This window comes from Cydia splendana, chromosome 7 (genome assembly GCF_910591565.1).
Source record: "Cydia splendana chromosome 7, ilCydSple1.2, whole genome shotgun sequence".
NCBI classification, from domain to species: Eukaryota; Metazoa; Arthropoda; class Insecta; order Lepidoptera; family Tortricidae; genus Cydia; species Cydia splendana.
The window spans coordinates 10,618,889-10,639,967 of NC_085966.1; the positions used below are offsets into that span (position 1 = coordinate 10,618,889).

The window sequence follows — 21,079 nt, forward strand, 5'->3', positions numbered from 1 at the left end:
AATGAGCAGGCTGAAGGCTTCGTTTAAACGAAGGCAGAGCGGCGAGTGAATGAGAGTGACCGCGCTATAACTAAGGTGGCCGGCACGTTAGGAAAGGGGGGACATGTCGTTCGATGCAGACTGAGACATTCACGCGGACTGTTTTACTTGATAAAGATAGATCGTAAAGAGCAGGCTGTAGGCTTCGTTAGAACGAAGGCAGAGCGGCGAGTGAATGAGAGTGACCGCGCTATAACTAAGGTGGCCGGCATGTTTGGAAAGTGGGGACATGTCGTCGTCGCAGAGAGAGACTATGGCTGCCTTTCTAGTGAGGCGGAGATGAGCGGAGATGAGAGCAGGCGCACTGGAATCAACAAATAGCATCGGTTGTGATCTAGTGGAGCGTAGAACGAAATGTGGATTTCAAGCAATGCTATTGGTTAATTCCCGCGCTCCGACTGTTCAATTTATGTTATTTTATGAAAGTGAGGTGTGTGTGTGTGTGTGTGTGTGTGTGTGTGTTAGTGTGTGTGTGTGCGTGTGCGCGCGTGTGCGTGTGCGAGTGCGTGCGCGTGCGCGTACGCGTGTACGTGTGCGTGTGCGAGCGCGCGTGTGTGTGTGTGTGTGTGTGTGTGTGTGTGTTGACAACTTAGATTTAGATTTCATTAATTTTATATCAGTATACGTTTGAACAAATATGTGTATAACTTCGTATAAGATAAGTAAAGTCTAAGAAAAAAAACTTGCCATGGAGAAATCATGAAACATTTATGCTCGATTAGATGGCGTTATACCTTTGGCCTATGCTCGAGTAGATGGCGACACCGAATGATACTTAACACATTTCAGTGAAAGAACATGGGTCAAATAGTCAAAGGCATTCTCAATGTTTTAGTTCTAGGGTCTAGAATTACTAGAGTCATCTAGTGAACTGAGAACAAATTAAATAGTCGACTACAAAATTTACTTTGACTATCCGCCTCTAGACTAAATTCTCTTTGGTTGGATTTAGCCTGTTATTGTGATAATACTGATAATGATAACCGCGTAAGACGTGTCCACACTAAGCTGTCCGCGCTCGAGGAAAGGAATGCAGCCCGACTGCACTGATGCACATCGTTTATACATACGTGCATACTGCATGCGTGCCCGGCCTTTGTCTCCTGCACTTGCCGTCTTTGTTTAATTGCTACCGTACTTTATTTTAGAAGAAAACCTTACCAAGTGGAATTTGATGGAAAATGTATTTTGTTTGTATAGGTATTTTTGTGCTTAGAAAAATCTGAATATGGGTTTAATTAAAATAGAACGGTTATATACGGATAAATTATTCTTTTGTCATCTATCAAGTCAATGACATGCATTACTCCAGCTTTAATAATATCAGGAAGGACATAATTAAATAATTCGGATTAAGAATAGTTTAGTGGTTTTACGGAGCTCAAAATCTAAAAAGAGGAGGGTTTTAGATTTTGAGCTCCGTAAAACCACTAAACTATAGTCCAGTAGGTACTAGTTATAACTACATTATGGTCCACACGTTCATATGTAAGTACTTAACTAATGTTCTATGTTTTTTTTTTCTGACCGTTTTTCTCCATTTATAAACATATTTTGCCATAGAACTACGACATTCAAATTTAATAATAATCGCACCTGAACGAAGATATTTGAGTTAATTTTGAACCCTGTTGGGATTTTTTGGACTATATTTGGGTAGTTATACGGTTCCTAAAAAATATTTAAGGGCACAGCTTTTTTTTCGGAAAATGGGTACTGTTCGTTTTAAAGAAAAGGTAGTACAGTCGACGTCAAAGATATGTTTACGTTTTTCGCCTTATTACAAAAGCGTAAGGTGCAAAAGTGTAAACATATCTTTGACGTCGACTGTACTTAAGATCTTGTAGTGCTTAAATTTTAAACATTATACTTGCGTCGATTTTAAAGTCAGACCCAACAACAAAACGCGTTGAACTCTTTCACACCGAACCCACCATAAATAATTTATAAGTATATATGTACATGTTTATCATATCATAAGGTTCCTTAAAGCATTTTATAAAAATACCTAAATTAACTACAGAAGGAAAAATATACTTACAGAAAATCACATCTAAATCCTAGAAGTGTAAAAAGTGTTAAGGACAGAAACGCAATTACACCCAGACGATTTCAAGATCTTTTTACTTATTTCACGTCTCGTATTCATACTGAGAAAAAGGTATTATAAAGAAAGAGACGGCGCGACTGGTCTATATTTAATCGGTAAAGTAATATACCCCTGAATGCTACCGAAGAGAAGCCTTACTTGAGAATCTGTTCAAAGAATTTCAACCATATGTGAAGTAGATAAAGTTGTTATTACAACGGGGAGTCTTGTCATTTGTTACAGGAGGGGCTGTAAGAAAGTGTTGTGAGTAAAATTAAAATGTGTTTTCCGTTGAAGGGAAAGCTAGGTATCAGGTAATAATGGGGGGATAGGGGGTCGAAAGAGCTATCCTCGGATGGGGTTATTTGTTACAATGTGGGTAGTATGATCCGCAAATGCAATCCTTTGTCTTCTGTTTGCTCGAAGCTCTGTCAAAAGTACTATAATAATTGATTCTTACTAGATCAACGACCATTGAAAGGAGTTTCGTTTAGAAAAGTCGTTATGGCGCAGTCTGGCTAAGGCCTATTATGCAGAATTAAGTTTCTGTCTTATTTTTTTTAATTGACATAAATTCCATAGGAGTTCTGTATAATATACACAACAGGATTAAAAGTGCAAATATTTTTGCAAAAAATAATATAGAGAATACCGTACCTATTCTACATCAACCGTGAAAAATAGCCGCAATACGTTTTTTCGCGCAAGTTGATACCCTCTGCAATTGCATGCAAAGCTTACTTGTTCGTGACCTTAAGATTCCTACGTTGATTCACTCTTGCTTTGGAGAACTCAAAGGAAACTTTGGGAAAGTAGGCAGAAATATCAGCATTGTTATTTTTCACTATTCGCCAAAACCCGGCCAACACTTTCCGAAACAGATTACCCACCGCTATCGGAATAAATCACCCCGACACTAAGATCTCTAAACAACAGCAAGAAAAACACTGATACAATCCCTAATATTGGACGGAGCAACCTTCGCGCAGATTTATGAGGGTAGAGTTGTCACAGGCGCCCATCGCGCGTTACTCGCACTGCATGGATTTTCCTTTGTTTAGAAATGTGGTTCCGATCGCAAACCTAGCTTGGGTGGATTGTCCAGGTGAAAACTTTACTAATCGATCTTACTTATATACAGTATGTTTCTGACCATGGGGCTTTAAATCCTGGGCTTAATTTTACTCGCTAAACTGAGCTACTTTTATTATGGGACTAACCCTAAAATCGGAAATTTTTTTGGCTTTTCCATAGAAAACGTCGACATCTGATCAGCCAAAATGTATGAAAAAGTAAAAATATTTTTCGGGATTTCGGGGTTGGTGCCATAATAAAAGTAGCTTAGTTTAGCGAGTAGAATCGAGCCCTGGATTTAAAGACCCATGGTCAGACACACCCTGTATACTATGGCAAACCCACTATGTTAGTAGAAAAAGTAGCGCGAAATTCAAATTTTCTACGAGAGGGGGTGTCCTCTCGCCTTCAAGCCTACATTTTTTACGGCTTTGTTCTAATGACGGAAATGGCTTGCCAAACTACCTATAAACTAGGACGGTGTCAGAGCATTTTCACATTGACCGCTCCGAAACCGGATGTTGGATGATCCTTGGAGAAAAATAGCTAATAGAAAGTTTCCCATGCCATCAATTCCTTTTATTTTTGCATTGATGCTTTATTTTGAACAGCGTGGTCTTGTCCGATATCCGATATTAGATCGGACAATGTGAAAACTTCCTAAACGTAGAAGTTATTATAGACTCAAGGAACTGGTGATCGTCCCATCAATGTCCTTGTCAAGTTACCAGTCCCACGAAAAAGCCTGTTTTGTTTCCTTTTCACGGTGGATAAATATTAGAAATAGGCTAGTTTATTCGCCCGCGACTCAAGATGTGTGGTCAGATTGTAGGATCGATCTCTGGCTAGATTTTTGGCCAGTTTCTAATTATTATAATTAATTTTAAAATGTTATTCTACTTTTCTATTCTCGCAGTATTGTATAGTCAGATTTGGTTGTGCTCATTAATGGGTTTGATTTTTCAAATATTTTTTCTTGGTATAAATAAATAACATTGCAACGATAGGCTTTTATTACATAGGTACAATACCGTTAGATATGTTAGGTGTATATTGCAACGCTTCACGCTTACATGTATTAACAGTGCCGTGAAACTTTGAAATCTAAAGTTAGTTAGTGTATAAGGATCCAGAGTTAACCGTTCAGCATACCAAGTTCAAAACACCACATTTACGTACCAGAAACTTTAAGTTATGCCCTTCTAAAAGGGTAGCGCAGAAACCCGGCTTCGGAATAAACGGTTGTACGGAAAGGAACCAAAGCTATTCCCCATTGTTTAAGGGGCTCCTTATTTCTAAGTTTAGTTTAAGACTATATTGTGAAGTTAACGTTTGGATTTTGTAAAAGGATTGAAAGACTTACGGCATTTTGCGTATCTATTAGCTTGCGGCGTCGAATATGGAGTCCAACAGTCTACAATCACTCACATTCCAATCACATACACATACACATTATTTAAACAACACAAACTTGGTGCATGCTGCAGCGTACAAACGTGATGAAAATCCGGTAGCGTATAATAAGTGGAGATGGAGGTGGTTCTGCCCACCTCTTGAGCACTCACAAAAGACCAGCGTAAAAACTATCGACTCAATGGTCAGATGACACTGCTGATATGTAAGTAAGAACTGGACGGGCTTAGCGCAGGAGGAGTAACTAAATAAAGAAGTAAGCCTATACTTAGCATCAGTGAGTGAGAAGGTAGATTTTTTAGTGTGTCATTTAAGGCCAAATTTAGCTTCGGTCTGCTCGCGGAAGCCTGGAGCGCCGCCCTCGCCTCGCTCTGTGTCACTTAAGTGCGTCCACCGAGTTCTAAAATACGGAGAAGGTAAATCATCGTCCTAGCTGCGTCCCTGTTTTTTGCAACGGCTCGCTAAAGCAGCCCGGGGTTTGCTTGGCAACTTAATCACAAGAATTGACGCAGACACTAGTTTTTACAAACGCGACTGCCATCATACCTTGCAGCCTGTTGGTTTCCTCGCCATGTTTTCCTCTTTCCTCAGCCTAACCAAGAAACTCATTGGTACCTAAGAGCTGAGGTGCGAACTCTCGACTTTGGAAGCCGTAAGCTTTACCGCTAGGTCACTAGCGCTCAACGGAGCAGGTAAATTATCATCAGTCGTTTCCTCAATGCTGAGGATTGTTGGATTGTTTCTCGCCAAATATATTGCCAATTAATTAGCGCGTAACAAAACTACCATATAACTCGTAAATATAGGTATTAAAACGAGTTACTCACATATTCAAAGTTCTTTCTGCACATTATGGCTTAATGCTAAACTTCCCTGTTCCAGTCTTGCTAGATACATTTTTTCTCTCTGCTTGTGGCCTTTTCATCTTCTCCCTTTTTTTGGAGCGTTTCTACGGCTCCGCCTCTACGATGGAGTAAAACCGTAACACTGATAACATCTAGCGTAAAATTAAATTTAGGGTATGGATTTGATTATTCCGTTATTGGTTAGCGTAGCGTGGAACCGGGTCGTGACCGGGGATGTAGTGAGTTTTGGTTCTCATCCGATATTATGACCATTATATTTGACCTACCACCATTCGGACTCCTTGCGCCTATGAAACAATTATTCAACGCAATATGATTTATATCTACGCAATATCTTCGCAACTTGTACCAACATCTCTAACCGCATTCATAAACATTCCTCACCCTTTGCCACGCAAATACAAACATCATCAAATGAATCCCATATAAGCATGATAAACAAGCAAATGAAAGGCAGCGACATTTTTTAAGCAAATTACACGCTCAAATCATTACACACCCAAACAGAGTCAAAGAGGCAAACCGAATACCGATCTCTGAAAAGAAAAAGACAGAGCAGTGAAACATTCCGTACAATCTTAGGCTGTTTTTCTTTTCGTTGCATACAATCGTGTCAGAGGGAGACGGAAGAAGGCTCTTACGATGGGAACTCGACCCCAATATCCGGAAAAATCCGATCCTTAAGATCAAGGGGCGGTTTCAAAACATCGCTTGTTAAGGGTATTTTTTAGTTATAATAAAGGTCAAAGCGCCTTAACAAAAGGTCGCCTTGTCATTATATAATGGTATTGTCGCTTATGTAGTAAAATAATTGGATATGTTTGGGATAGAAATGTTTTTTCTAGCAGATTAATGGTAATTTCAACCGCGTCGACCTACAGACGGTAAATAAAAGGTTGTGCGATTGGAGTTCGTTCACTCGTGACTTATTAGCAAATACAAGTCTAATGAGTCGAATGATCTGCGTTGAATCCTATATCAAGTAAAGCCTACATGCACATTGTATTTTATGATTCAATTCAGTTTCTAAATGCTGAAAATCGTGACTGCTAAGTCAATGTTGGTGAGTGCAACAGGCTTGCCATTGGAGCGGCGCGCAAAGTGTAGCCCCAATCTATTTTTGAAGTCCGGTGAATTTGGTAAAAAAAAAGGATGATTAAGCATCAGAGTATCGTTTTTGTTGTGAAATTAAGGCAAATACTATAATAAATGTCACGTTGTAATCTGCCTTAGAAATTCTTTTTAACAAAATCACCATTTTAACATCACAATCCAAACCAATCTTTCCACGCATTTCTTAAATAGATATCTAAGCCCACCTTCCATTTTAATAGGTGTCTTGCAATGATTTTTCTCAGGCTATTCATCGAGAAATCGAACAAAGGTAACCGACTCCGTGGGATGAGACAGGGTGGGAGCTCGGGGAGAGGGGGTTGACGAGAAAGTTATTAATTCTGGGAGCGGGGAGTACAGCCTACGGACTGCAACTGAGTGGAGGCTTACCTTACTCGCTTAATGTTCTGGTGGTATAACTCCGATAACTTAACGCAATTTGGTTAAATGTTGAGTGCTCAGTGCAGTTTGACGTTAGCGAGCTTTGGCACGATGTATGTAATGCTTTAATAAATCATTTTTCATTTTATCAATCAAAATTGGTATTTTTGCGTGGAAACGCAAACGTTCAAGTGCATTTTGCCGCAGATTTTGAATAGCAACGAATTTATATATCTTTTAAAATCTTTAAAAGTTGTGTTTCAACTGCGGCAAAGTTATCTCGCGACTCTTGCCTTGATACCTACTCTTGCAACGCTTCCAACTCCAACGCCATAAAATGTATTCTATCAGTAGACGGATTATTATTCATAGGGGCTAAGTTTATGGGCAGCAAACAAACAAAAACAGTTACAAAAACAGTTAAAGTTATCGTCACATGAACCGACCACCAGTTCAGGTACCTATTACCCTTTAACGTATCTACGTGTAGTCACAACGGTGTCCCGAAATCACCGAGCACACTTTAAATTATTAAAAGCGACAACAAAGCCCCAGGTCCTACTTTCACTAAATATAAAGCAGGTATGCAAGTAACTGGCATCATAAATTGACCTCGACATGAGCTTAGTAATGCAACAACAGTGTTTTGATTGTCCGGGCCTGCAGCGCGCGCAATCGATCGCACCATGAATATTTGGAGTGCGAGCTGTAAACTAAGCTGACTGACTAATAGATTGGATTGCTATATAGTATTAACAGGGTGGTATCCCACATAGCATTGCAGATGAACTAGTTGTTTTGTCACAGTTAGGTACCAACTTAGGATTAAAGAGAAAAGAAATATAATAAAGACAATATAAAATAGAAGAGGGGTACTAATTGGACATCTGCTACGACACGACATGTTCCTAAAGAACATCATAGAAGGAAAAAGAAGAAGTAGAAGACCGAGAATAAATTATTACAACCAAATAAAAGAAAAGGTTCAGGTCGTGTCATACCAGACAGTTAAGGAGTTGGCAGAGGACCGGACGAGGTGGAGATTGCTCCACCGACAAGAGCGCAGCTCTAAAATATAAAGAAGAAGAAGAGGTACTTACAAGCGCAAAAAAAACTGAAGAGTCCCAATGGTTCAACCAATGTCTAAGTCAAATTTTGTAATTCTACAGCCGAGCGGACCTTGGCTTTCTTTGGTGAAACTGGTATGCGCATAAAACGAGGAAGAGTTGGTACGCCAAAAAAACCGTCAAGTGCATTGACACTGACACGCAATTTTCAGATTATTTATAATTTGAATTTGCGAAATTCCAACGAACTTTACCTTAATCAAGCAACACCTATGTTCTAAACTGTCTAAGTCTAGCCAGACCGCCGGTCAACTTCCACGCAAGGTTGTAAGGCATTATCTATTAGATCGACGAGCTTAAATAGGCCTTTGTGGTGATACAGTGGTGTCGAGACCAATCCGGTGAATCACGCAGACGGTCTATAAATACTTACTGGTCACTTACCTCACTTAGCGGGTACGTGTAATGTAACGTTACATTTGGACATTAGGTGGGTAGAATGCCTATTGTAGCATAATTTGACAGTTCGACCGCAGTGGGGATAATACAAGCCTACTTGTTTATCTCCGGTCTTAGGAGTTCTCGTGACGTAAAGTTTGTTTAGACGCAACGGATGATGAACGTCTTGCTCCACCTTCCTAACTATACGACGGCCTTTGACGAGTACCGAGCTACTAACAATGGCGATGACAGCGATGTTATGCAGCTCGGGTGCGCGTGATATCAAATCCCTTGATAAAATGAGTGAAGAAATGAGCAACAACGACGCCGCAAAAGTAATGCAGCTGCAGTTGCCATCCGAATGTCACCTTAAAATATTTTTTAAATAAATCTAGTTTCAATTAATTTCAACTCAGTTGTCCTTCGTTGCCACGAATTTACATATACCTAAAACAATATCTGTAATATATGAATATCGATATATGTAATTGTATTACTGACACAGATAAACTAATAATAGCAGACACGCCACTTTAATCAAAAACGGAAATTGCGATTATCGCGTTAATTCGTCAGTTTCAGTTTCGATTGTATTTTTGGTATATATGTACATACAAATGAGTTTTTGTGAATCGGAATGATGACGAAGTGCATCACATTATACAGTCGACGTCAAAGATATGTTTACGCTGCTTACTCCTTTGTCATCATCATAAGGCGAAAAGTGTAAAAATATATTTGATGTCGACTGTACCTACAACTACTCATCATCATCTTCCTCGTGTCATCCCGGCTTTTTGCCACGGCTCATAGGAACCTGGGGTCCGCTTGGCAACTAATCTCGAGAATTGGCGTAGGCACTAGTTTTTACGAAAGCGACTGCCATCTGACCTTCCTACCCAGAGGGGAAACTATGCTTTGTCACCTGTATAATGACATATCGACATAGGTACATTGCTGGTACACCAAGTAAATATTTACATATTGACGCTACGTATTGTCCCCACAATGGACATTTAATTTTCAGTGCTAGTTGTCAATTGTCAGCGTGTTAAAATAGGCGCCTCGTGAAGATGACAACAGAAAATTCGCCATGTCACCATCCCTATCCTAGTACTGTATCTGTACTACATAAAGTAATCCATGGCAGTGAATACCGATATATGCAGTAATTGGGTGGGATTGAATCGGCACGTTGGCCTGGCTGCAAGTGGGTCAAATAGGCTTTGTTGACGGTTGACCTTTAGCGCCATTTTTTAACATCATTCTGTATAGCTTGGATTAACTATCGGATATTGTATAGAGAGCGCGGATTTTTTCGTCGAATATCGTTAAAATAAGTATGTACGAAGTAAAACAAAAGTGATTTTTCATTGGGCGGTGTGATGACTTTAGTATAAAACACTGTTCGATCCGGCCCCTGTAAGTCAGTTAAATACTTTTAACTCGAATTAAGGGAACTTATAGGTGCCAAGATTTTTTTTTTCTTGGCTGAAGCAGTAAATTTTTCTATTCCTCCTTAATTGCAAACATTGCCGATGATTCTAATCTTCACAATTAGAACTTAGATCCTCCTTGGCAAGTCCACCGCGACGGACTGGTCAATCAGTGATTTCAAATTCTGTTAGGTGTCTTTTTTTGTATGAATCACGCAGTCGATATGTGAGCTGTAGATCTCGCGAATCCACATCAGTCATTATGAGAAATTTCCAATAACAGAATATATATATAATTATCGATAATGCTGCAAAATTTCAAGAGAATCCGATAAGAAATACGATCTGTAACAGCTAGAAAGACAATAATTTAAGTAAGTAAATATTCTTTATTGTGCACCATACAGTTATAGGTTATAGGTTCTCGCGGGCTTGGTTTCCGCAACTCGACGTCATATTAATGCGCCTATTTTGCGTAGTGGGTTGGCGGCACTATTCTTGCCAACCCAACTCTACCAAGAAGCCTAGCAGACCCTTGACGTTGCCGACGACTTCTGGGAGAGACCCCGGTGAGCCGAGGTGTTGTGCCCGGTATTCTGCCACCCCTGGGCAGAGAATGACGTGGGCGGCTGTCTCCTCTGCCTCCATGCATGCTCTGCAGAAGGGGCTATCTGTAACACGTAGGGTTAATAGGTGTTTGTTAAATGAGGCGTGGCCAGTCATGGCCCCAGCTATAAGCCGGAGCTGTGGTCGCTTCAGCTGTCGCAGCCTCCGCGACAGATTGGGGTTGAGTGTCGGGAGGGCTTCCTTCGCCTGCCTGCAAGTGCCTAGGTTAGACCAATATTGCTGGTGTTTTACCTTGGTGTTGTGTCGCAGCATGTTCCGGAGCCAGGCATATGGCAGAGGTAGGATTGGCTCAGGTCCTGCCACCTTCAGTTCCGAGCCTCCTCTCGCCAATATGTCGGCTGCATCGTTACTTCGTGAGTTGCTGTGTCCTTTGATCCACTGCAGAGTTACGCCATTGCACCATACAGTTAAAAATACACACAGCTTTAACATTAAAAGCCTGTTGTTAACAGGCGGTCTTATGGCTAAGAAGCGATCGAAGTATTGCGCTCGCTCGGTAAAACAGGTCAAAATCTTCAAACACAACGAACAGGTGACGACTACTTCAAAATAATATAGTTACAACTGAAAAGGTTGACACCTACGTGCACAGGGTTTGATTTTGATAGATCGCGTCCCCGCGAAGGCCGGTAATACTAAATTTGCTCAACTACATAACGAAGTGCGGTTCGCAATAATAGCAACGGGATCGTATCACAGGAGTACGTGAGTTGCAACCCTAAACTGCCGGCTATTCAGAAAGTCTTTTGCTCTCTAGTACAGCCACTGATACAAATTGATCTCGGGGCTTGAAAAACCGCTTTACGATATGTGGTAAGACTTATTCTGGTTCCCTAATGCGAGGCAGTATGTGACTTTTGTGAATAGGAGCCCTAGCGCAATGTTTGCCAGCTATCTACCCTAACTTTATATGTTGGTTTTTTTTCTGTGGGGTATTTTAGTGCTTTTTGAATCTAGGAATAATTTTGATATTATAGGAGGCAAAGTGTCATAAGCATCATCGATGTTTTGACTGTGTGTTGAAAGATAAGGAACAAGAAAAATCAATAAGTTGCTGGAAACTGAAATACTTAATTGAATTAAGAAATTTAGATTCAGGGAAGGGGTATACGGTATACCCCATATAACGTACCTTTTAAAGCAGTTCAAATAGTAGATCATGATAGTTCTAATAGTCCCGACATCCTCTATTAATAGGAATCAAAATTACACAATGCACCTGGGAAAGATCCCAAAAATAAATAAATTTAAATAAAAACAAATTTGTATATGTTGGCGGCCGATCGTAAGATCAGGCAGATCGTAATGTTCCGGTGTAATGTTTTGACGATAGTCACATTAAACCAATAGATAAGTAGGATAGGTTCGTTAGGTTGCTTCAGATGCCCGAAGGGCAAACTGCCCAGAAATAGGAGCCCCGCGTAGCGGGGCTCCGTCGACTCAGGGAACGAGTCAAAGATTTTCACGTTTCACGATATGCCTAGGAATTTCACGATATGCCTGATCTTACGATCGGCCGCCGATATATATACCAAATACATACCTACGTGCTCTGAATAGGTAGGTATAACGTACGTTATACGTTTCATCGGCGAGTACGGTTCGAATGCGCAGTTTTCATTCACCTAAAACGGAAACTCTATTAGCGATCGTTTATCCGTCTGGCAGTTTTTCCATCAGCCGATACGTTTTATCCTCATTTCAAACTGAACGAATGATCAAGCTAATGTACCATAACTGTAAATAATAGCTGTCGAACTTACGTGGTTATACGTATAGGTATGACCAAGCCGACTCTGAAATGACGAAAAATGGAACTGTAAACGTCAAATTGCAATGAAACTATGACGTTTATTATGGCAATTCTACATTTAAAATCGGTGCGTAATAATTGATTGAAATTAGTTGTAAAATTCATCTGATAATCAATTATCTTATCTAGTAGCGAGAATAAGAAATCAACTTGCCTGCCGCGTTTCCTTCTCGTTCGTTTCTTATCAAAATGACACCACTATTATGCACCCATAGAGTTTGACCAAGAAAAGTCTGCAGCGATTTTGATAGCCCACGCAGTGCAAGTGTTATTTTAAACGTCTACTTCTACGCAATTATGACGTATAAATTAACACTTGCATTGCGTGAGCTATCAAAATCGCTGCAGACTTTTCTTGGTCTAACTCTATTAACGCCCGCATTTTACGCTGACTAGATACAAATTGACAAGCTTTTTTAATTTACGTTAAGGACGCAAGGAATGGCCATTGATCAATTATTGTTCGTGCTGGTAATTGTTGATGGCTATCAGTCCTTATCACCCGAGTCGGCCAATAATATGACCACCTCGGAGACTCAATAGAGCCCTGCATCAATTTTGGTAATAATTTTAGTTATAGCGATAACACCGCCGGTTTTTGTCTTTATTTACTTTGTACTCAAATCTTTTTCTGAATTTGTTTTTGATAGTGGTGCTATTAAGTAGGTATATTTACGTAAGTACTTACTTAACTAATACCGTAAAATTGGGGTGAGTAGGTTTCGTGGGGAGAGTTGCGTTATGAATGGGGAGAGATGGATTGAAAGGGGGCTGAGATGGGTTTTTAAGGCTACTGCTACAAAAATAATGTATTCCAATTTAAAATGGAGCTATAGTAATATTCATAATAAAAAAAAACGATCCAACAATCTTCCAAAATCACCTTTGTATGAAAACCCAACTCACCCCAAATACGAGGTACTACGGGGTGAGGTGGGTTTTCCTGTTTATCGTCAAAGTTATGAAATGGAACTACCCAAAATAAATAAAAACTAAAATATAAACGTCCGGAACACTTATTATTATATACACCATTCAGTTGCATATGTAAAAATAAAATGTTATCGAGGTTTGAATGTCAGTTTTGCGCCTACTCACCCCATTTTACGGTAAGGTGTATTCGGGTATTACCGAATGTCGGATAATTCCGAAATTCAGATGAAAATCACCCTTAATTCCATCATAATAAAAGTCTCTTTTCGGAATTATACGACAGTTTCCGACATTCGGAATTACCCGAGTAAACCTTACTAGCAAATTGTTAGTTATGCTTAAGTTTGAGTTAATAAGACCGTTTTAGTAGAAGCTAAGAGGTTCAATTCGCTATTTCAAAGGTATCTGACCCAGCCAGTGGGCTGGAATCAATTGTTTCGTTAATGAAATTAATATGACCAAAACACGTATTATAATACGTTTAATATTACTTATCGTTACCTTGTCGAAACATTGGAATCTACTAAAAGGCAATACATAACGGCACGCCTAACTTAATTTAATTTATTTGAAAGCTTTTAATATAACGCACAAAACTGGGCTAATCTGCGTTAGAAGGCGTATTCAGAAATAAAATATTATACACCAATACGATATCAGAGGACCTGCCGCAAAACGAAATAGCGTTATCTACTTATCTATCGATCGAATAAGCAAGAGCGATAGATATGTACCTATTAGGCTACTAATGAAATTTCGACTTTAGGTGTTCGCGATTAGGCCCTCAGTTCATTGCAGGACAAAAAGAAGAGTAGGACATTTTTGTCTGAAAAATAAAAATTATTAGGTAATAGGTATTAGGTACCCAGAAGCCCTTCCTATGCATATTTATAATAAAAACACTTAAGATTATTTGACATAGAACGAAGACATTTCTTTAAACATAAACGTCACTTTTGGCACTGCCAGATCGAATAATTAAAATTCGACTACACCTGTCATTCAATTTCTTACTTGACATTTTGACAATGTATTGGCAAGGGCATTTTATTTACAGTTGCTGAATACGCTCATAAGCCAAAACTGTTTGTTTTAGATACGTGTATTTTATTAGACTCACGTGTGGCATAAAAAAGCTTATGTAATTTCATGGAATCCGAGGACATACAACGTTTTGATTTAGTATTACTTTGTACTGATAGCAAAATCAATAAGCGTTAGGCTTGTTGGGTAAACACGGCGTGTTGTAATGATAGCAAGTGGCTATTAGGTACGCTATTGATTTTATTTATATTGGTAGGGATTGGGTTAACCTTCAGTTATATACAAAACCCCTCTGGCCATTATTATGATGCGTATTGAGTACCTATTGTTATTATATTGTGTCTCAAGAGTAAATGGACGTCAAAGAATAAATAATAGTACCTACTAGGTACAAGAAGACTCACTCTCTAACAAAACGCGTCTGTTACGATCAGGACAGATATGGTCGCTAGGTGGCGACAGCGCTACCTGCGGCTTATGGCTAGCCACCAAAATTGGTGTGGAACGGACGTACTTTAAGCTACCTGTTGCAAAGCGACGAAATCGCGGAGTGAGCCACGCCTGTGGACGTTTAAATAAATAGTAAATGAATGATATCATTTATTATTAATTTATTTATTGTTTAGAGGATATTATAGTCTGTGTCTTTAGGTATTTAAAAAAAACCGGGCAAGTGCGAGTCGGAGTCGGAGTTTGTTTTTTTTTTTGCATAATGCAAAAAAAAAACAAAAAAAAAGCAAAAAAAAACGGTCACCCATCCAAGTACTGACCACTCCCGACGTTGCTTAACTTTGGTCAAAAATCACGTTTGTTGTATGGGAGCCCCATTTAAATCTTTATTTTATTCTGTTTTTAGTATTTGTTGTTATAGCGGCAACAGAAATACATACATCATCTGTGAAAATTTCAACTGTCTAGCTATCACGGTTCGTGAGATACAGCCTGGTGACAGACGGACGGACGGACGGACGGACGGACAGCGAAGTCTTAGTAATAGGGTCCCGTTTTACCCTTTGGGTACGGAACCCTAAAAAGAGTAAACAAAATCTACCCTCGAATGGCTTCTTAAGCTAGATGAAAACATTACATGATCAAATAATGTAGCTTAAAGTCAGGTCGTTCAGTGACAGATCCAGTACGTCTACCATCAGTTTTGACATGACATATACGCTCACGTCTACGTAACTTACTTTCTATGCATCTCGCTCGTACTCGCATATTAGTGCAAGCGAGATGTACAGAAAGTAAATTACGTAGACGTGAGCGTTATGTCAATGTAAAAACTAGTGGTAGACGTAAACAGGTGGTTTTGTATTTGGTTTGTTAATCAATAAATGTTATAACTACCGAAAATGTACAAATGATTTGTTAACTTTTATTTAAGTAACTAATGATACAGAGTATAGAGTAGGTATAGCTTTAGGAATGTTTCAAGTGTAACACAACACATATAGAGGCCACTAATCCACTATGCGCCTCCCTAAGTAAAGGTAAGGAAAAGAGGAAAATTTGCAGTGTTCAAGTAGGCTTCGATAGCTTAGTTGGTTAGAGCGACTGGGTCGGTATCCCAGAAATCTGCCAGATTTTAAAAGGTCTATTTCGTGGTTTCAATTTGTATGGACGACGGAACCTTTCAACGGCAGGCCTGATGATTTATATCACTATAATTATTTTCACGCAATCGAAGCTAGTAGATGGAAAACTGAATACACTAATTGAATTTTATTTTTATGGACTTTCGCCAGGATAAATGCTCTATTTAGGGTTCTGTACCTCAAAAGGAAAAAACGGAACCCTTATAGGATCTCTCGTGCGTCTGTCTGTCTGTCCGTCTGTCACAGCCTATTTTCTCGGAAACTACTGGACTAATTAAGTTGAAATTTGGTACACATATGTAAATTAGGTAGTGACCCAAAGACGAACATGTAACGTAAACAAATGAATTTTAAACATGAAGCGAAAGTTAAAAAATAAAGTTTTTCAAACTATATCGTGTTATATATCAAATGAAAGAGCTCATATTAAGAATTTGAGATATATTTTTTTATAATTTTAAATAAATAGATTAGAAGTTATTTAAGAAAATAGCCAAAAAATTACTAACCCTCCCCCCCCCCTTTATCTCCAAAACTACTAGGTCTAAAATTTTGAAAAAAATACACAAATTAGTTCTTATTCATAGATGACAGGAAAACCTAATAGAAATGTGCAGTCAAGCGTGAGTCGGACTTAACGTGACGTAACTTAACGGAACCCTTGGAACGCGAGGCTTCATATATAATAAGTCAGAAGCCTAATAAAATAAGAGTACCTACACCAATCATCTTAAAGTAATGAAGTCAGTCACTGGATGCTCTATAATTGTTATTTTGACACGGTCGGAACGTCTGCAGGTCGCGCGGTCGTCTGGGTCGAGGTCAGGGTTGCCAACTGTTTTTAGGTGTACAAAATTATATGTATATAAAATAGTACACTAAAAGAAAATAGAGTAGATAAACTTTACGCGTGTTCTAAATCTTCTTTTTTAAATTACAAAAAGAAGATTTAGAACACGCGTAAAGTATGCCCAATTACGCGCATGACACACTTTTTCTATATATTACATACCTATATCTAGAGGCCATAAACGAGCATCTGGAAAAAAAGGATGAACCATACACATTCGGGATCTGAAATAATGTGAGACGCGCCTGAGTGGAAGAACTTATATAAGAACTGTCTGCTCTTAGAGCTTAAAAATAACCATATCTTTTCCCATTGTAAGGACCCATCATCTCTTTTCTTCTTTTTATTTTCAATCCTTGAGATTTAGGCCTCCTTAAATTTTTGCCATTCTGTTTTATTTTGTGCTCTTTGTACCCATTTTAATCCAGCTGTTCCTTTGAGGTCGTCATACCAACGCATATTTTGTTTTCCTACTGGGCGTGCCTTTCCCCAAGGTCTGCACTCTACCAGCCTCTTGCACCACCCTTCAAAATTCATGCAAGGACCCATCAAAACATATTATTTTTGTGTGCTATATATTTTCTTACAAGTATAAGTATAGTAGACTGGGTCAACATATTGTACAATATTATAATTATTATATAGTACAGTTTGCAACCCTAGTCGGGTCAAGGTACGTGAACTATTTTTTGGCTTTCAGTGCATTTTGTAAAGGTTTAGGATTGATTAACTTGTGTTTAAATAAAATGCCTCTGGGTGTTTGTCACTCGTGAGAAGATTCGTGCGTGTTCGACAACATTCATTTCTAATAATATTTAGACTTTTATTTGTAAATCCAAGTACCTAGGCAGAGTATATATACCTTCTAGATTATGAAATACAAATGGTTATTTTTTTTAATTATCCACAAGAGTCAAGAAATTATGAAGGTATACATACCAAATTTCAGGACAGTTCTAGAGATTACGAGGTTAGTCCAAATCCGATTGTATTATAATCTAACATGCACTTTTTACGTTCTAAGAACTTAAATTTACATGAAACAAAAATAAAAATAAGATTAAATACCTACTTTACTTTACTCTGTTTTTACTAAAAGTCACTTTGTCTGCGTACCTATACCTAATTCTTAAAATAAACTACATTTACTAAATCAAAAAAGGAACTGAACTAGGTATTCTAGGTATAAACAAGAATCTTTTTGTTATTCATTTTTACAACAGATATTCTAGCTAATTATATTTAATAAGCTCTAACATTATCTCACTATTCCCCGAATTGAGATTGTTTAGATATATTAGCTCCAGAAAATTGTGAGTTCGAGAAAATGTCGACGAGAAACGTAGTAGACCACCCGCTGGTATGAGCATCGGAGGGGTGGCACCCCTACTAATTTTACGTGATTGAATGTGAAATTTTGTTTAAAAGAGGTTTTATAAAGCATTGGCTTGTTTGTAAACTTTTACAGTACATGTTTAAGCTGATCGTGGCAGTTATTAGGTTTTTTTAACAGATTAGAACTAATTACTTGCGTCAAATGTTTACAAAGTAGTTTTTAACGAACAAAGTATTTTAGAATATTTTACTTTTCGGCTCTTAGTTACTTCTTCATTGCCACAAAACCATCATAGGTTTATAAACATTATGACCTGCAGATGTACGTAAGAATCATTTTAGTGAGTAAATTTTTCATTCATACCATTCGCTGATCTATGACCCTTATGTTCAGATAAATATTCAGATTTTTTTATAGTGAAAAAATGGATGGGTACGCAATTAAAACTGCCTACGAAAAAAGAAGCTTAAAGTAGTATAGGTAACCATTCCCTTAATCAGGAATTAAATTTAAATATTCTTTTAGCCTATCAGATACCAATACTGCTGATACTTTAAACCGAACCCAATTAATTCGGACAAAATTGCCAATACGATGTTGTAATTTTACAATCATTTAGCGTTTTCAATCCTCGTCCATCGGGCTCCCGTTAGCGGCCACACTCCAGCTTAATTAAAAATAATGCCTCCACTGTTTCCTCACAATAACCAAGCCCGAGATAGCTTGTAATATAAATTTCTCCGACTCCTGGGGGACGGGAGAATAAGGCGAAGAGAAGCGGTAGTGTGAGTATATTATACCTATTTTCTGGGCCGTCCTTCCTACAAATACGTTTTACGCGGAAGCCAGTCAAGACTATTGTAACAGGCAGAAATAAAACGTATCATAAAGAGATAAGATGCATTTTAGCTCGGAGGAGGAACGGTCCCGGTTAAAGGTACTTATTTGATTAGGGTGTCAGGCGTATCACCGCGAGAGTGTGAGCGTAGAGACCGAGGTTTTGGATCAAATTTGCGTATTTCGATTTTTTTCTGTTATAACGCACCCTCTTTACAAAGAATCGGAGTGAATTTTGTTTTCCACATGTATTGTTTACCTTTTTACGTTTGTGTGCTCAAAGTGACTTGGACCGTGAATACTGAAATGTTATCGCAAGTCCGTATTAGAATTCATATCGAGTCCGCTGGAAGCCCCTTCATCTCTTTCATGGGACCTCTATAAATCATGTAAAAAGACGTTAATATTTGAACTATATACAAAAAGAGCGCTCTCGTTGAAATAACGCATTTACTGCGGACGCGGTAGACAATTTCGTGCATTGTCGCGAACAAACATTCGCGCAAACTGGCCGTATGCAAACTAACTGAGCGTCTGGTCAATATGAAATGTAAAAAATATAAAAAAAACTTGGTCGAAATGAACGGCCGATCGATCCCCGGTGGCGCGCTAGGGATTTTCCACAGGGAAATGAATTAGCTGAGAGCCGAAGCGACGAATTTACATTTTTATTGACAAGCAATCTATTTCCCAAGCATGGCAATTGAAGTTAAGAATCTTTTATGTTGCGGGAAATATGCGAAGGGTTAATAGAGCGGTGCGAATGTGGGGTCACGTGAATAATACTGAATAATACCTTCACGTTGGGGTCTCATAAAAGTTGGTCACTTACGCAGGTATGGTTAGAATTTATAGTCACATGTCATAGTGGCGAATCTGTTCTGTAACAACGTATGGTCTGAAACACCACAGATTAAACAGGTTATTATGTTACATTGTAACGTAACAGACACTGCACTCTACTGTAAGAAAAATGTATACAATACCGAGTTGCCTGTCTCCCTCGTACATAACAGCCTTACGGCGCGAGGTCAATGCCATCGCTGTTTTACCCTTGATGCTTGTTAGTCTTAGGCCGCTTTTAGATTTTTTACGGAGCCCCTCAACTATTCTCTAAGGCTTACTGAACCCTTAAAAATATCGTTTAGCCCATGGACTGGACACCAGCGGGCAGCGAGGCAACAAGCGGGTTTTTGAGGGCGAGCATACCTAGATTTGATTGAGACTAATGTAACTACGAGTATGAATGTCCTGGCTCCTCTACACGATGGGCCAGCGCCGGACTCCAAGGGACGCATTTATGCGTTAGAGGGAACAAGTGATATTGCTATCTCATTCTACCGCATGGCTGCGTCCCTTGGAGTGGCCGGCGCTGGCCCATCGTGTAAAGGAGCCATCCCGGCCGCTCGCCGTCCCGCTGCCCGCTGCCATTAAATCCGCGACCTTATGAGTCCAAAGGACTTACAGTGACCCTAGGACAATTGCATAGGTGTAATACGTGTCCCCATCTAGCCTTCAAATTGTAGGTGTTTTTGTACAATCGCCTGCCTGCGCTCGCGGTATTCTAGTTAACCCTTAAAGCGTTTCTGTGAAAAATTTGCCTTAATCCCTTACTACCTGCGGCGTTCAAGCGAGTATCGCCCTAAGGGTGGAGCACCGCGAGCGCAGGCGATTGTACATTATTATATATTAATAGTTGAATTCGCGAGCTTTCTTAATTTGAGCGATAAAAAGCGTGTATCCCACTGGGTTACGGTGAGAACCTCACCTCACCCTCAACCTCACGGTGAGGTTGCCCGACTTCAAAGATAATATTGGTCCCTTGAGTGGGAGAGGTACGTGATGTCGTACCTAGTAAGAGCGTTATTATTAAAACATTCATGTATCCATTTACAAGATGAGGTTTAGACTTATCACACCTCACTAGAGGCCGTCTAAGCTAACTCTAAACCGACTTGAACAAAACAAAGTGTGAGAGTGTCAGAAACGTCACATTTTCATAGAAATTTGATGTTAATGATATTCCCACACTTTGTCATTACAAATGCTACGCAAAGTTAGCTTTCCGAAACTTTCAAACTGCGATAAACAAAAGCAAGAAAAAAGAATAAAACATCTTTGATGA

At 39.1% G+C, this 21,079-nt stretch overlaps 1 protein-coding gene and 2 long non-coding RNA genes across 3 annotated transcripts in view; 2 read left to right on the forward strand and 1 right to left on the reverse strand.

The window, feature by feature from the left end:
- Window positions 1-10,329, forward strand: part of LOC134792136 (uncharacterized) — a 95,372-nt gene extending 85,043 nt beyond the window's left edge. Inside the window, exon 2 of the long non-coding RNA XR_010144397.1 lies at window positions 10,282-10,329. This is a non-coding gene — a long non-coding RNA (uncharacterized LOC134792136). The remainder of the gene's footprint in view (window positions 1-10,281) is intronic.
- The window catches only part of LOC134792135 (uncharacterized), a 688,366-nt gene that overhangs the window by 607,147 nt on the left and 60,140 nt on the right, over window positions 1-21,079 (forward strand). The window lies entirely within an intron of this gene.
- The window catches only part of LOC134792120 (fatty-acid amide hydrolase 2-B), a 150,810-nt gene that overhangs the window by 107,431 nt on the left and 22,300 nt on the right, over window positions 1-21,079 (reverse strand). The gene's annotated exons all lie outside the window — the stretch shown is intronic.